The 17,842-nt window shown below is 37.5% G+C and overlaps 1 long non-coding RNA gene across 2 annotated transcripts; it reads right to left on the reverse strand.

The window, feature by feature from the left end:
- Nucleotides 1-14,221: 14,221 nt before the first annotated feature.
- Nucleotides 14,222-15,518, reverse strand: LOC118739830. 2 transcript variants are annotated; one of them, XR_004993063.1, is made up of 3 exons: nt 14,863-15,518; nt 14,663-14,766; nt 14,222-14,543 (listed from the first exon to the last, which is right to left on the reverse strand). It is a non-coding gene; the product is annotated as an uncharacterized LOC118739830 (long non-coding RNA). The 2 variants fall into 2 exon arrangements; XR_004993062.1 differs by having other exon boundaries at nt 14,841-15,517.
- Nucleotides 15,519-17,842: the final 2,324 nt, after the last annotated feature.

Below are 17,842 nucleotides of genomic sequence, written 5' to 3' on the forward strand. Positions count from 1 at the left end.
TTATTGATTCTTGTTAATTTAGTGCTGCCACAGCTTTAGATATTTCAAAATATTTCATTTGCATGAGAAATATGAGTTCAGAAAAAAAGCACTAAAAACGGCACTAGGCACTAAACCATATTTTTTTGCGTTCTAATTTCCAAAAACCACTAAATCTAGTGCTTAAAGCACCAAGTTGGCAACTATGAGTGTGGCTTTAGACCTGGAAAATCCACCATAGACCAGGTATTCACAATACGCCGAATCTTGGAAAAGACCCGCGAGAAAAGGATCGACACTCACCACCTATTTGTCGACTTTAAAGCCGCTTTTGACAGCACTAAAAGGAGTTGCCTATACGCCGCGATGTCTGAATTTGGTATCCCCTCAAAACTCATACGGCTGTCTAAAATGACGTTGAGCAATACCACCAGCTCCGTCAGAATTGGGAAAGACCTCTCCAAGCCGTTCTTCACCAAACGGGGTTTCAGACAGGGCGACCCCTTTCATGTGACTTCTTTAATCTGATGTTGGAGAAGATAATAAGAGCTGCAGAACTCAACCGCTCAGGAACAATCTACTACAAGAGCGTGCAATTGCTGGCTTATGCCGATGACATGTTGTTGTTGTTGTTGTTGTAGCGGCACTACTAAGCCCCGCTTTTTTCAGGTCTATGTTCAATCATTTTCGTCAAGCTCAACTAACGGGAGGCCCAGGAAACCTGCTATTTCAATGGGTTCGGACCTGAGGGCGAGGGGTGTTAGCTGAGTCGGATTGAGCTGGCATGTAAAGAGGTGGTTGGTGTCGTGACGGGATTCTCCACATGCCGGGCACTCATTGGGGATATTGGGGACAGGTAGCTGTTGAGGCGGCTACAGTATCTAGACCATAATTGAGCTAGGGTAAGGCGGGTCTCTCTTGGCAATTTCAGCTCCGGCTCTCCTACAGGTGGTGATTGGGCTCCTATAACGGATTCATAGGTCGAGAGTCGAGGTAGGTGGTGACTGATTCTCTATGGATGTCGTTAATGGCTCGTCTGTATGTCGTCGGATCCAGTGGTTGGTCTACGTATTGTTGGACTGCCGGCCGGCCAATTGCCTTGTATGTTGCCAGCAACGTTTCTTTGTCTTTGCCCCAAGTGCTGCCGGCGAGCGACTTGAGGACCTTGTTGCGGCTCTGTACTTTATTGACAACTGCGGTTGTGTGCGTGGAGTAGGATAGCAGGCTATCGAAGGTGACCCCTAAAATTGTCGGGTTATTTACAGTCGGTATTGGTGTGCCATCGACGTGTATACCTAATTCTAGCCTGACCTCCTTCGTCCAGGTGGTGAAGAGGGTCGCCGTTGATTTCGTTGGGGAGAGTGTTAGGCTCCTTGCAGTGAAGAAGCGAGAAAGGCTGGAGGGATAGTCGTTTACTTTTGAGCAGAGGTCATCTATTCCATTCCCGGACGCCAAAATCGAGAAATCGTCAGCGTATGAGATCAGGGAAACTCCTTCAGGTGGTTGAGGAAGCTTCGATATATAGAAGTTAAATAGTAGGGGGAGAGAACACCACCTTGTGGAACCCCTTGTTTAATCCTTCTTGGTTTCGAGGTTTGATCTCGGAAGATTACTGACGACTGTCGTCCACTCATATAATTCGCCGACCATCGCTTCAGTCCCTGTGGGAGTGAGCAGGCCTCGATGTCTTCTAGTAGCGTGGAATGGCAGACGGTGTCAAACGCCTTTGACAAGACCAGCGCTACTAGGACCGTTCTCTCACAGGGGCGGTTTCGATTTAGGCCACGAGTTATTTGGGTGTTTATGGCGTTAAGTGCTGTTGTTGTGCTGTGCCCTTTACGAAATCCGTGCTGGTGCTTCGCTGGGGTCAGGTGGCAGGTGAAGTATGGGAGTAGTAAGGCCTCAAGTGTCTTCGCGACCGGGGAAAGGAGCGTTATCGGGCGATGAGAGTCTCCTTTGTTGGCGGGCTTCCCCGGTTTCAGCAGTGGGACCACTCTCCCTGATTCCCACACATCAGGAATCATGAGAGTGGCCATAGACAGGTTGAGGACCTCCGTTAGGTAAGCTACTACCTTAGGCCCTAAATGTTTTAGCATCAGCATACAGATTCCTTCAGGTCCAATGGCTTTGGAGGCTTTCGCCTTCCCGATGGCCCCCTTAACTTCACAGCTGGTGAAAACAAGTGGTTCACTGTGTTTTGGCAGCTTGTGCAGCCTCCTGGTCACTCGATGTTTGACGTCTACCGAAGGATGCAGTGTGAATTACCTACTAAAGTAGGCTGCGCATTTCTTCGGGTCCGACGAAGCGCGACCTTCGAGAGAGAGAGAGAGACAAGGACTTCACGGTTGACCACAGCTTACTCACAGGCCTTCAAGTGCTCCTCCTACTTTTTCCTCTTATGCTGATTTACCAGTTGCCGAATCTCCAAATTAAGGTCCCTCAGACGAGGGTCCCCGGGGTCGACCTCACGCTCATTTGCTAGTACAGCTGCTTCGGCCGGGAAATTTGGGCGGACTTCCGCGAAACATCCGGCAGGGGTGAAGCGAGCCGCTGCGACAATGACTACCCTGCGGAAATGCCGTTCGCCAGTATGTATGTTTGTGGGTGTGGGAAGGGCGGCGAAGCTGCTCTCGGTAACTTCCGCGAAGCCGGCCCAATCAGCTTTGTTAAAGTTGATGTAGGTTCGGTGGTCCGCGGGAGCAAAGTCGGTGGGCTTATTGATCGAGATGATTATGGTTAGGTGGTCTGATGCTAGTGTTAGCATAGGTCGCCATGATATGCTATTGATCAAACCAGCGCTAGCAATTGTGAGGTCTGGCGAGCTGCTGCAGCTACCCATAATCCTGGTGGGGGAGTCGTCGTTCATAGTGCAGAATGTCGAATCGTCTATCTGCTCCGCCAAAAGATTTCCCCTACGATCATTGGCCAGACTTGCGTGCCACCTCTGAGTAGCGCACCTAAGTCAGGGTGATATCCTGCCGGGCAGCAGGTGACAGGGGGTATATAGACGTTGAATATTTCGAGCTCTACATCGCCTGACCGGACAGCTATTCCCTGACATTTTAGGGTGGTGTCCCTCGGGTCGATGTCTTCTTCGATAAGCCGATACTGCACTGTGTGGTGTAAGATGAACGCTAGTCCGCGACCATTATCTCGCTCGCGATCTTTACGGAGCACATTGTAGGCGGCGCCCCCGGCGGGGGGCACTGGTTGGTAGGTTTTCTGCTGCCCAGAGGAGCTTCTCGGAGCCGTGCAGGCTCTTCGGGTGTTGGGTGCATTGCGCGAGCGGCTGATTGTGCCGTTTGGCTTGAGCAGCAGGGAGCCACATAGCTTGTGGTCCACTCCCGATGACACCTAAGACCAGAGCAGGTTCTTAGGTGACTCCATCCGTTGCATGAATTGCACCTAACCGAAGTGCAATTTGGATGGAGTCGATTCTGGCAAACACAGCAGAAATACGTTGCTGGTCTGGGGTTGGGCTCTACGCCCGCCCGGAGAAGAAGAATGCGGAGCAATCCGGCTGCAAGGAGTTGCTCCATGGACGAACAATGATTGAGGGGTATCGCCGATCTAAGCGGGGTTAGGTCGCCGAAACAACAGCCCTTGGTCGGGTAAAACCCCAATCATTCCGGTACGTAGAAACGGCTGTCTTGGGACATCGATATCATCGGTATTAAAAACCGCGAAGTCTGTTCTGCATTTTCCAAGTTGGATAAGGAAGCAAAGCGAATGGGTCTGGTGGTAAACGAGGACAAGACGAAGTATCTCCTGTCATCAAACAAACAGTCAGCACATTCGCGCCTTGGCACCCACGTCACTGTTGACAGCTATAATTTCGAGAAAGTAGAGAATTTCGTTTACTTGGGAACCAGTATTTACACCGATAATAATGTCAGCATTGAAATCCAACGCAGAATCACTCTTGCCAACAAGTGCTACTTTGGACTGAGTAGGCAATTCAGGAGTAAAGTCCTCCCTCGTCGTACGAAAACCACGCTCTATAAGTCACTCATCATGCCCGTGCTGGTATATGGCGCAGAAGCATGGACAATGACAACATCCGATAAGGCGGCTCTTTGAGTATTCGAGAGAAAGATTTTGCGGAAGATTTACGGGCATTCACGCGTTGGCGACGGCGAGTACCGCAAACGATGGAACGATAAGATGTATGAGCTTTACAACGACATGGACATAGTGCAGCGAATTAAAATACAGGGGCTCCGCTGGCTTGGCCATGTCGTTCGAATGGACACCGACCCTCCAGCTCTGAAAGTATTCAACTCGAACCCGCTGGTGGTAGCAGAGGAAGAGGGAGGCCCCCACTGCTATGGAAAGATCAGGTGGAGAAGGACTTGGCTTCACTTGACGTTTCCAATTGGCGTCAGTTGGCACAGAAGAGAAACGACTGGCGTGCTTTGCTGAACTCCGCCAAAATCGTTTAGGCGGTTACAGTGCCAAAAAAGAAGAAGAAGAACTTTCTTGTAATCATTTGCAATTAATTGTCTGTGTTTAATACTATTCATCATTAAACATATAGTTTGGAAGGATTCCCAGATAATAGTTAACTTATGACATTAATTGGTTTGTGAATTTCATTAAAAATTAACGTTTAAAAATTCCTACTGTATAGTCCTGTAGGAACTCAACAATTGATTTAATTGCAATTAATTTTTTTTTAACAACAGCTTAATTGCGCTTTGCAATTAAAAGTTAAAAAAAAAAACGCATTTAACATCAGGCTTTTTCCAACTTTCGATTTCAGAAAATTTCTCGGTCTGTGGCATTTGATTTCTTGCATGGTGGTCAATTCCTTTTAAATATCGTCATGATTTTAACAAAGGACTATGTTTATTTCTATGATAACCTTTACAAGTAACTTAACTCATTATTTATCTCTGTTCTGGGTTATACGAAATGAGTCCTCCAGGCGCATAATTACTTCATATTTACATTAGCTCTTGGTTCTGGAAGTAGCCACTATGCCACATACAAGTTATTTTAGACTCCTAATTATGTGCATATCGACTCCTGAGTGGAAGATCGACCTATCTCAGCAGCCAGTTCGAAAATCCCCTATCTCAAAAAACTTTTCAAGAACGCACTATTTCAGAATTCGGTTAAAAAACGCCCTATCTCAGCACATTTTCAATACATTTTGAAGTGAGATAGGGCGTTCTTCAACCAAATTCTGAGATAATGTGTTTTTCAATAAAATTTTGAAATAAGCGTTCTGGCTACCGAGATAAGTCGATCTTCCACTCAGTAGTCGATATATTCTAGAACTTTTTTCAATATCCCAAAAATTGACAGTACGTACTTAGAACTAACCACCTTTATGGTTGTATCTGACGATAAATTTACCAATCTTAAAAAATATATATAAATAATACTTTCCATGTATACTTGGAAATTACCCATATACAGTTGCGAATAAAATAATAGCAGTAAAATTCAAAGCGATGCTGCTGGTAACTTATGTTTATTTATTTATTGTTAACAATTATACCCCACGTACTTGTGCACAAGGGTATATTAATTTTGTTCACATAACGGTTGTTTGTAACAGCCAAAACGAATCGAGATAGATATAGACAAATGTATACATAAGTGCTCAGAATGAAAAGAGAAATCGATTAAGCCATGCCTGTCTGTCCGTCCGTCCGTGTACACGATAACTCGAGCAAAAATTAAGATATCTCAACGAAATTTGGTATGTAGGTTTCAATTAATCCAAGGTAGGTTGGTATTAAAAATGGGCGAAATCGGACTGTAACCCCGCCCACTTCCCATATACGGTAATTTCCAGAAATACGAAAACTGCGATATTTTAGTAACTACTGAAGATAATTCACTCAAAATTGACATTTACAATAATTTTCAGACGAAAAATAAGAATATTATAAATTTTTATAAATTTATGGTTACATGTGCATATCTTGGTAACCGCTGCACCAATTTCTTCCAAACTTGGCTCAGTTGTTGGCCTTGGTACGGCATACTAAATGGCCGAAATTTTAAAAAATCGGACGATAACCACGCCCACATCCCATATAACGGTAATTTAAAGAAATACAAAATCTTCGATAAATCAGTAAATATTAAAGCTAATTTATTCAAAATTGATGCTTGCAACAATTCTTTACCAAGAAATACGTTTATGGTAAAATTTTGGAAAATGGGCGTGGCACCGCCCACTTATGATCACATATATGTATATCGGTAACCGTTCTACCAATTTGTACCAAACTCGGTATTTTTATTAAGCTTGCCACATAAAAGGAAAACGTTGAAAATTATTGAAACCGGACCAAAATTACGGCCGCTTTTCATATAAGGGTAAATTTCAAAAATTCTTGAAACTGCAATATTTCGAAATTTAAGGACGCTAATTTACTCAAAATAGATACACCCCGGCTTACCATCTAGCGGTATGTTTCGGAAAGGTGAAAAAACCTATACTTAATAATTGCGCCGGGTATTTAATGTTCGGCTCCGCCCGAACTTAGGATTTCTTACTTGTTTTCGTTTAAAATATGGGTCGATCTGTTTCATAAACCAAACAAAGAAAAGTTTCAAAGCTTGCTCGATTTCGATTTCGATTTTTTAAATTAGATTTCTTAGAAAGATGTTGAGTATATCTACGACAAAATTGAATGGGCTACAAAACTGCATACCCAAAATCTTTCTAAGAAATCTAATTTAAAAAATCGAAATCTTGATGAACATTTTTTTAAGTTTAATCAATTTTTGTGAACTTTGTGCAAACTTTGAAACTGTTGATTATGTGGTATCTGATACAGATCGACCCATATTTTAAACGAAAATTATCATCAATAAGTAAATAAACATAAGTTACCAGCAGCTTCGCTTTGAATTTTACTGCTATTATTTTACTCGCAACTGAATATGTTTGCATACATAACGTCTTGCATGTATAATATACATATAAGGATGTATATCTATATACACATGTATGTATTAGGGATGTTAGTTTTTTCGATTTTTACGATCCCGGGATTTTCGGGATGTCGTTGGTTCGATCCCGGGATCCAGGGATCAGTCTCGGGATTTAGATATTTATTATTTTTTAACGACTTAACATGAAAAAATTGCATCAATATGGTTTGAGAAGCTCTCCTACTATATAAAAATAATAAGTAAACGGGTTTGGAACGTAATTTTTTATTTAACGTGAAAATTATTTCATAAATAACAAAACGAAACAGTAATTAAATTTATATGCATTTAATAATACTTTAGCGTGTACATATCTGACAAAGTAATTTAAGGTATGTCGAAAAAAGCCCGATCCAAAAAAAAAATAAGTCAACAAATTTATTTTCTGGTTGAAAGAAGTTTATAATACTAGTGGCAGAAGTAAATGAAGCGCGTTAATTCGAACAGTTTTGTCTATATTCCTTTTTTATTTAAAATTAAAATTTTTTATAGAAGTCTACCTCATATTACACATAATTAACTGCACATAAATGGGCATTTCTCTGACTCATGATTTCTTTAAAAGGACTTTATTTCAAAGATATGTTAATTCCAAAATTTATTTTAAAAAATTCGGTGCAATGTAAAACAAAAATATGGGTACCAAATCAGATAATTTTTTTTTTTTGGGTTCATATATTTTATCATCATATTTTATTTTTTTAAGCTAATAAAGTTAGTCCTTAAAAGGGTATTTTTAATACCTACCTCTCCCTTACGCACCAAAAAATGTAATGTGTTTTAACTCTACAGAATCTTCTCTTTCATTTGATACGATTTGATACCCATACTGGTTTTTTAAGTACATATGTATATTGCACTGAAATTTTTAAATCATTTTTTGAACTACTCATATCTTTTAAATTTCAAAGTTCTTTTAAAAAATCCTGACGTCAGAGAGAAAAATTAAGAACGCAATTTTTAAATATTTGGCCCTTGGTTTTGCGAATATATTGATTTTTTTTGTGCAAAATTTACCGCCGTAAGGTATTGTATGTATATTGAGCTACACATTAAAAAAAATGTTAATTATTAAATAAACAAAAGAAATATATAGCCAAAACTGGTCAACATAAAGCGTTTTTTATTGCCACCAGTGTCAATTACGAATCCCGAAAGTCCCGGGATTCTAGGCAAATAATCCCGGGACTTTCGGGACTTAAAAAAGACCGGGATCCCGGGATTAACATTCCTAGTATGTACATATGTATGTAGTTATGTCGCAATGTAGCGCTTGGAATGGAAATGTTCGTAGAGGGTTAACAATGTTTGAGCCAATATACATTTGTGTGTACAAGGAATACCTGTTTCAGTAATAACAAAGAGTCAAACAAATCCAATGTGTAAACGGAACAAAAAGAGAAAGGAAGAAAGAAAGGCGCTGTTTTTGCAGCGGAGCAATGATGCCTTTACAAGAACAGTGCAGACAAAAAAAAATGACAACCTCCGCCGGCGTAATCATTAAAAGCAGCGATGCGCATTTAATTGAAATGTGATTGAGGTAGCAAATAACAGACGAAACACATACTGACGTAAATATATATATAGCTGAAAACCTTTATACCGATATCTACGCATACACTGATGTTATATTAATGGACCAATAGTAACTTATTTATATACTGTGTATGTAGGAAATGGAAAGAGCTTTGATTTGAAACAGAAGTTATATAAAAGTGAATAAGTTGTAATTTCGCGGTTGATTAATTTAAATTTTAAGTATGTGTCTTGATACTTCCATATAGTCTCTGCACTGATATAACAAATAAATCATTCCATTTCTATTTGAAATGTTTTTCAGAAGCTATCAAATCGCGTGCTCCTTTTTACTGTTGTCTAATTTTAATGTTGTCAAAAACTAATTTTTTATATTAACATTCATCTCTGACTACCTTTATATCTACGATTTTGAAACTAAAAACTCCGTTGGAAAGATACTTTTTTAGGCAGTGTCACACGATTAGGGATTTGCCCAAAATTTAGTGCAAATCGTATACCGATCGTGTGAATGCATAAATATTTTTCTTTATCCCAGTCACGGAAAACAATTTGTTAAAATTTTTCAATAGAACTTTGCTGTATAGTACCAATCGTGTGACTACAAAAAAATTGTCGCCCCATTTTTTGTTTACTTTGTACCAATAGCCCCATATAAAAAATGTACAAATCTGTACAAATGTACCAATCGTGTGACACTTTCCTAAGGGTTTTTTATTCTTTCAAATAGTGGTGGCAAACTATCGATTGTATCGATGGTGCATCACCATCGCAACTATAGATGGTGCTGACTATCGACAGTGCATGATTATCGATACTATCGAAAATAACACAAACGCCAATAACGCAAATTTGTGTTATTTCCCAATTGAATGTGAACTAACACAAACTTGCTTTATTTCATTTCTCATTGAGCAATGAGACCAATTTTTAAACTTAACAATCGAGTAATAAAGCCAAATAGTGCACATATGTATGTAGGTAGCCACCCAGCTACATTTGACAAAAAGTAGTACATGAACAAGTTAAGTGGACGGATTTGTAAGTCTGCAATTTTGAAAGTGCCCAGCGTCGCGGCGGTCCGCGTTCGCGCGCCGCCCCGCCCCCCTCCCCTCCTTTCCAATTATTCACTGCTGTCATTATAACCGTTTAGAAAAAACAATCAGCCCTATTCTGCATTTCGACTCGAATCGAAATTTTCTCCGTTTGGCAGCTTTGGTATTCTGCGTTCCGTTTCCTTTCGATCAATCTTCGAAATTTACGATTATACCTATTCTACATTTCGATCGTAGTTCCGTTTTTCTAAGTTGCAAATTTGTTGACGGAGAACGTTTCAATTGTTATTTTCGTGGGTTTAAATAATAAAATTTTATAAAAAATTTAAGTAAAATATACTGTGCATGATTGTAAGCCATAGAAAATGAATTTTCTCGATTTCTGTGTTTTCGCGAGCGGTAATACGGGCAATACGAAAAATTGGCTCAAATAATGGCAACCAAAAGGGATGTCGACGTTTACAAAGTGGAAGTCCAGGCGTTTTTGTTTACATTATCTATAAATAAGACTGGAATGCACTGAATGCAATTTATTCTTTTTATACAAAATTAATAGATGTATGCACATAGATACATACATACATAAAATGTGAAGTTACATAAAAAAGATCCTTTTATTATTGCACTCGTTTTTACTAAAAGAGGTGCGTATGGTGCCTCGAATTCGATTTGCTATGGAAAGATAAGCTTTAATCTTCCCCTCCTCCTGACGGCTTACAAAATGGGATTCATTTGCGTTCAAATCTTCCACTGTAGTAAATGCAAATTTTGTGGAGTGCTCAAACAACGTTTATAATTTCACTGTCTTTAAGCGATGAGTAATACAGTTCAAGATGAATTCCTTATGACTCTTCACTCATCTGAAAAAGATCAAACATGTCCCTAAATCTCCGCCTCTCAACTTCCGCATCAGCAATCTGGGACTCGTTCTTCTCTTCAAGCAATAACGCAGCGGCTATGGATTTCATTCTTAAAATTATGTATCCACTTAAATTTTATTTTTAAATTACAGTGATGCTAGGTATATTTAGTTATTTTAAAATATTTACAAACTTTAACTTAATAAAATGACACTAGTTCACTTCTGAAACTGCTTTTTAATGCCCAAGTAATGGGAATTATTGCCCAGCAAAAAATCGGTAATCGCTTTTAGTGGTAACGTGTTCTGGAAGGTATAGCGTTATAATGCCTTCGAATTTTTTCGCTTCTTTTAGGCATTGCCGGTGATGTAAAGTAGAATGTCCTACAATATTTTATTTGTTTCGCTTCTTTTCTTCATTTCAGGGAATGCAAAGTAGAATGCAGCATCGTAGTCAGCTGAAAAATAGAATGAATATCCAAAAATTCTTTTTCTCCCGTTACTTTCTGTGGAAATTTGTCTCGCATAAAAATCATGTTTTGCTTTGTTCAATTTGCAGCGAAGTTGAAGTCAGTCAATGAAGTGAAGTACAAGAGTAAATACCTAAATACATAGATACATATGTATGTATAAAAACTGGTTTATAAAAATTTTAATTAATTTTAATCTTTTAAGACCATTTCTGATTCCAATTTAATATAAATAAGTATCTACTTATCTAGGCATTCTGCATTAGTTTGTCTGTAACAGGGTACGAAAATAAACTATATTGTACGTTACTATTTCGTTTCGTTTATTACTTTAACAGTTCAGTACAATACGAAAACAAAACGGCTATGTTCACTTTGGCGATAGTACACTACAGTAGTTTAGTAGTTACAGACGAAACAACAAACGAAATGCATCGTGCCGATAAAATATATGTATGTATGTACACATAGAGCTAAAATGTTTTAGTGAAATTTCACATAGACTCTGGCAAAAAACGGCTAAAATGTTTTAGTGAAAATTCACATGCTTTATTTAAATAAATCGCAAGAAACGAAAGACTAGTTAACACCATTAATTTATATCGAGTGTATATTCCTCATCATCAAATGAATCACTATTGTATATATCACCTGAATTCATTAATTTTAAGAGATCGTCATCTACAGTAAAATTATGGCAGCATTTTTCTTCACATTTTAAACCGTATCTTATATATATAAAATAGCGTTTAACGTTTTAACGCACATTTGATTTCTTTGCTTAGTTTTGATTATATTCATTGAACTAAATATTCGCTCTACTTCATTTCGCCAAAAATGTTTGCAAAATTTTCAGCGAATAACTTTATCATAAGCCCTTGGGATATTAGACATGACATTTTTTCTACACGCCAAGAGATTGTACACACAGTACAGTGTAGTAACAAAAAAATTAATTCACATTTTCGCTATTCTTTAACCGCAGTTCATAAGTGGCGTCATTCATATCGCTATCACTTGAAGCAAAAACAATACGTCGTTTAAAGTACAAAACCGCGTATCGTCATTCTGCGAAACCACGTAACTGACATTGGCTGCCAAAAATTGGATTTGCTCACACAAGTTCTTGGCTCGCATATAACGGTAATTTTCAGAAATACGAAAACTGCGATATTTTAGTAACTACTGAAGATTATTCACTCAAAATTGATATTTATAATAACTTTGAGACGAAAAATAAGAATATTATAAATTTTTGAAAAATGGCCAACCGCTGCACCGATTTCTTCCAAACTTGGCACAGTTGTTGGCCTTGGTACAGCATACCAAATGGCCGAAAATGTTTAAAATCGGACAATAACCGCGCCCACATTCCATATAAGGGTAATTTAGAGAAATACGAGATCGTCGATAAATCAGTAAATATTAAAGCTAATTTATTTAAAATTGACGCTTGCAACAATTCTTTACCAAGAAATACGTTTATGATAAAATTTTGGAAAATGGGCGAGGCACCGCCCTCTTATGATCACATATATGTATGTATCTCGGTAACCGTTCTACCAATTTGTACAAAACTCGGTATTTTTATTGTGCTTGCCACATAAAAGGAAAACGTTGAAAATTATTGAAATCGGCCTAAAATTACGGCCGCTTTTCATATAACAATACATTTCAGAAATGCTTGAAATTTCAATATTTCGAAATTTAAGGACGCTAACTTACTCAACATTGATACACCCCGGCTTACCATGTAGCGGTAGCTTGCGGAAAAGTGAAAAACATATATTTAATACTTGCGCCGGGTATTTAATGTTCGGCTCCGCCCGAACTTAGACTTTCTTACTTGTTAAATAATCATTCCAAATGACGTTTACTGCACTGCATTTTATTTTAATACTTAAATTTGTTTGCCGCACGAGTTAACGCTTGGCTTGAACTCATTTACATCACCGAATCATTAAAAGAATTTCGCAATGGACTAACTGGACACTTTCATGGAATTTCGTTTTTTGTCAAATTACGAAGTACATGTATGTACATATGTACATACGCAGTTAGCTTTCATAATTCGACCTGGTCTGATTTAGCATTACATGTTACCAGGTGTGCCGTGCCACCAGCCTCAGTTTTTTCCTGCATAACGCTGACACTAGTGCCGTAACCATGGTCATTCTTCCTAGTTAAAGTACTAATGGCGTGAGGCAACATGGTCCGCAAAAGTTTGCAGGGTATTTAAAGTGTACTATATTTTTTCAGTTTTTTTTTAAGTACTATAAATATCTTACAAAATGTTGGCAACCCTACTTCGTCCGTCAGACGACCGCTGTGGTGTAGCGGTTAACAGTGCACGCCAACATTCCGCAGGCCTGGGTTCAAGCCCGGTTCAACCCAAGATAAAAAAAAAAAAAAAAAAAAAAAATTGTTTGCTAATAGCGGTCGCCCCTCGGCGGGCAATGGCAAACCTCTGAGTGTATTTATTTCTGTAATGAAAACAGCTTCTCATAAAAATTCAATCGCCCTTCGGAGTCGGCGTTAAACTTAGGTCCCTCCCCTTGTTTGACAACATCAATGCGCACGCCACAAATCAGAAGAGAAGCCCGGCCAAACACTAACAAATGTGTAAGCACTAATCTATTATCATTATAGTCGCAAAGAATTCTCATATTTGTTTACTTTTGCAAAGAATTATCTCTGCGAACCACCTTCCTAAGTGAACTCAAAAAGTGTGTTTAGTGCATCGGGTAGCATTTATTTTGAAAATACAAATGGGTTCTTGGCCGGTAATGCGGAATGGCTTCTTTTCATAATGAAAAATATATAAATTTTTAACTCTTAAATACTAATTATATACTATTAAATTTGATTGCAAAAATTTAAAAAAAAAAATCTTCTATAATCGAAATCCGGTCGGATTTTAGCCAGCTTGATTTTAATAAATTTCCGCAGTGCTTCTTCCTCTTCGTTGTCATTCTTATTTTTAGTTTAAACCTTCCAGAAAGTTCTTGCATTTTTCTAGTTTTCCACACATGTAAAATAAGCCATAGCTTGGGTGGTAGCAAAAGATATTATAGGCGACTGGTGAATAAAAATTTGCACATTCAAAAATTTGTATGGAGAACAACTACAGGACCCAACCAATTCTCAATTTGTTTGGCCACCTGTTTGTAAAATCGAACTTAATTAAATTATCAAAAATTTATGTACATATGTGAAATATTAAAATATTTATGTCAAACGAAAAGTTACGACATAGTATTTGTTATTTTATTACAATATGTGAATACATACCTACCTTTGCCGATTTTATGCTGGCAACGCTGTCGACATTTGGCAACCCTTTGCCATTAGTTAATCTACATAAGCATGCGTTTTACGTTATTAAAAATTCATTTCGTATTTATTCGCCAAATTCAAAAAAATAACAAAACAGACTATACCACATGTTTGTATGTATACTTATGCATACATACATATATACATAAGCATGTAATACCACACCATTCTTTACATGTTTGTTTACGTATTTAAATGTAAATACGTCGTATCAATATAAAAATAAAATTAAAATTCATAAAATTGGTAAAATTCAAAACTAAAATAATTTCGAACTATTATGCCAGCGTAGCACGCTTAGCCACAAAGTCCCGGGCTGCCCCACGTTCTTTATTCGTAAATCGCGCGTAACTGCAAAATAAAAAGCACAAATCATATGAAAATATATTTGGATGTGCATACTACAATTATACATACATACATATGTATGTACTTACATACATATTCATAAAGTGGAATAAGAAACTTACGTCTTTTGATACTTGGCCATATCGGCCGCACTTAGCGATGGGCGTGTTGTGTTGAAAGCTTCGATTAGATGCTTCTGTCGCACCAAAATTTTAGACGGCAGTTTCTGCAAAAGTAAGCGAAAATATGCCAACGAGGGTAAACGTTTAGCTATTAAAACTTTATGACTTTACTAATTACCGTTTATGTAAATCTCACATACCCACTATGTATAAAGCAGACTTGAGGGCACATAACAACCAACCTAACGCAACTGTACACATAAACATACATACATTCTACATTGTGGGATCAATGCAGACAAATTGTCTGGTGGTGTTTGGATCTTTAGAATGATTATACAGACTGCGACGTCTAGACAATGAGAATGTTTAAAGCCGTGATGAGTAACCGTGTTCAATGCTTTGGCATGGTCAGGTGGGCGAGGGATTTATTTTCGCAAGAATCTTATTCAATTAGCACGTGCATGTGATTCATATGTGCGTGGCTTGTATATCATCACCTGAAGTGCAAAAAGGCCTAACAATCGTCGCTGAAATACAAAAGGTCGTAACAAGTAAAAAATTCAAAATTCAGTTTTTGATTGATATCATCGAATTATAACTCCCATATAATTTTATGAAAATAAATAAAAAATATTAGTCAGGACTTTTTCCATTTCAATTACCTTGCTGTTGCGTCTTTTTTGCATTGTGACGATATCGACTGCTGAGTGCAAGAACGTCCTATTTCAAAATTCGTTTCAAAAACGCCCTATCTCAAATGCCGATTCAAAAACGCCCCATTTCAGGATAATTTCTATATATTTGGAAGTGAGATAGGGCGTTCTTCAACCAAATTTTGAGATAGGGTGTTTTTCAATAAAATTCTGAAATAGTGCGTTGTTGAAAAGCTTTTTGAGATAGGGCGTTTTCGAACTGGCTGCCGAGATAGGTCGATCTTCCGGTACGTAACATAAAATAATGTCAGGAGCAGGTAATAATGTACCTTTGTACTATTTGGCATGTCGTTGGTAGGTAACAAGAACAACTTAAATTTAAATCTATTAAATACATTCTAGCGTGTCTCAGTCCTTTGCCCACAAAAGCGGCTATAACTTTTTTTCTATTCTAAACAGTAAGAGTGGCACCTTTCTGAAATCTTTATTAAATGAGCAATTTTTTATGTAATGTAAAGTTATAGCTCAGTACATTTTTTTTTTCACCTGACATAGTCAAAGTTGGGGAAGAAAATATCAAAAAGATAAAAATCCCTAAATAGTCCTAATTTTATGACGGTTCCTTAATATATTTTTCAATTACATTGCACTTGAGTATGGAGGAGCAACTATCTGGAAGTATTTTACATAAAAAATTTACTAAGTATAGCCTGTAGATGCAGTTAAAGATAATACATGAAAAGGCGCGAAAAACGGTGACACTTTTACCTGAAAATTTTTTGTTTATCAGAAATGAAATGAAATAAACTTATATAGTCATATGTGGACGGTATCACGCTCATTTTCCAAAATTCCAAATTATGTTTCTTCTTTTCAAGGGATTATTGTTAGTATCAATTTTGATTAAATTAGTCTCCTTAAATCTCGAAATATAGAAGTTTTAAGCATTTCTGAAATCTACCGTTATATGAAAAGTGGCCGTAATTTTAGTCTGATTTCAATAATTTTAAACGTTTTGCTTCTATGTGGCAAGCACAGTAACCATACCGAGTTTGGTAGAAATTAGTAGAACGGTTACCGAGATACATATATGTATGTGATCATAAGTGGGCGGTGTCACGCCCATTTTCCAAAATTCTATCATACACGTAATTCTTGGTAAAGAATTGTTGCAAGCCTCAATTTTGAATGAATTAGCTCTAGTATTTACTGATTTATCGAAGATTTCGAATTTCTCTAAATTACCGTTATATGGGATGTGCACGTGGTTATTGTCCGATTTTAAAAATGTTCCGCCATTTAGTATGTTGTACCAAGGCCAACAACTGTGCCAAGTTTGGGAGAAATTGGTGGATATACACATGTAACCATAAGTGGGCGTGGCTACGCCCATTTTGCAAAAATTTATAATATTCTTATTTTTGTCTAAAACTTATTGTAAATATCAATTTTGAGTGAATAATCTTCAGTAGTTACTAAAATATCGCAGTTTTCGTATATCTGAAAACTACCGTTATATGGGAGGTAGGTAAGGTTGCCAACCGTACTATAATATATAGTATTGTACTATTTTTTGGGTCAGCGTACTGTTGGAAAAAAAATATTATGCAAAAATACTATATTTCTCCAATTATAAAACAAAGGGTCCACAGAACAAAAATTACAACATTTTTAAAAATACTTAGAAAGATTTGCCAAATTTACTTAAAATTATTTCGTTTATGCTCTCTATTCCTGCAACTTCGACATTCATAGAAAGAGTTTTTTCTATTAAGATTTTGAAATGGTGAGATGAGAGGAATAAAGCGAATATCTTACTAATAAAAAATGAACTGAAAATGGAATGAAAAAATGAAAAATTAGCGAAATACCTTAAAAGCTTGAACGCATAATAATATTGGAAAATCACATCCATTGGTCCAATCGTAACACAGGAGAGTTCGATATACTCAATGGTGCAACAGGTCGATTTAATCTGACCTTCACGGCACGTTTTTGCAATATTATTGCTCTTACCGTTACCAATACATATTTAAAATATTAGCCAAATTGGATCATAAATAAAATTTTTAGGAATAACTCAACTACAGCGCAAACTGACGGATTAAATTGTGAAACTAAACCATCCAGAGATCCACTCAAACACAGACAAAATATTTCGTTAAAATCCGAACAACCATTTAGGAGGATTCCACCCACAAACACCACTACATAAGAATTATAAATACATTCAAAAACAGCTAAAAGTCTTTACGTTTGTAGGCCTCACGCCTCTCTTTCAAATAGCCCCCATTTTCTCCATGAGTACGGCCTTGATTTCATATACATACATATCTCCATACGAAGTTCTAACACTCTACCATGGACATTTCCAGAGATATGCTGTATGAAAAACTCGGTTTGTATGGGAGGTGCCACGCACCATTTTACAATAGCTTCAAGTTTTCGTATATCTCCATACTAAGTTCCAGAACTCTACCATGAACACTTCCAAAGATATGCAGTATGAAAAATTTGGTTTGTA

Source organism: Rhagoletis pomonella, unplaced genomic scaffold, assembly GCF_013731165.1.
Source record: "Rhagoletis pomonella isolate Grant_MI unplaced genomic scaffold, Rhpom_1.0 Rhpom_scaffold_00005, whole genome shotgun sequence".
Lineage (NCBI taxonomy): Eukaryota > Metazoa > Arthropoda > Insecta > Diptera > Tephritidae > Rhagoletis > Rhagoletis pomonella.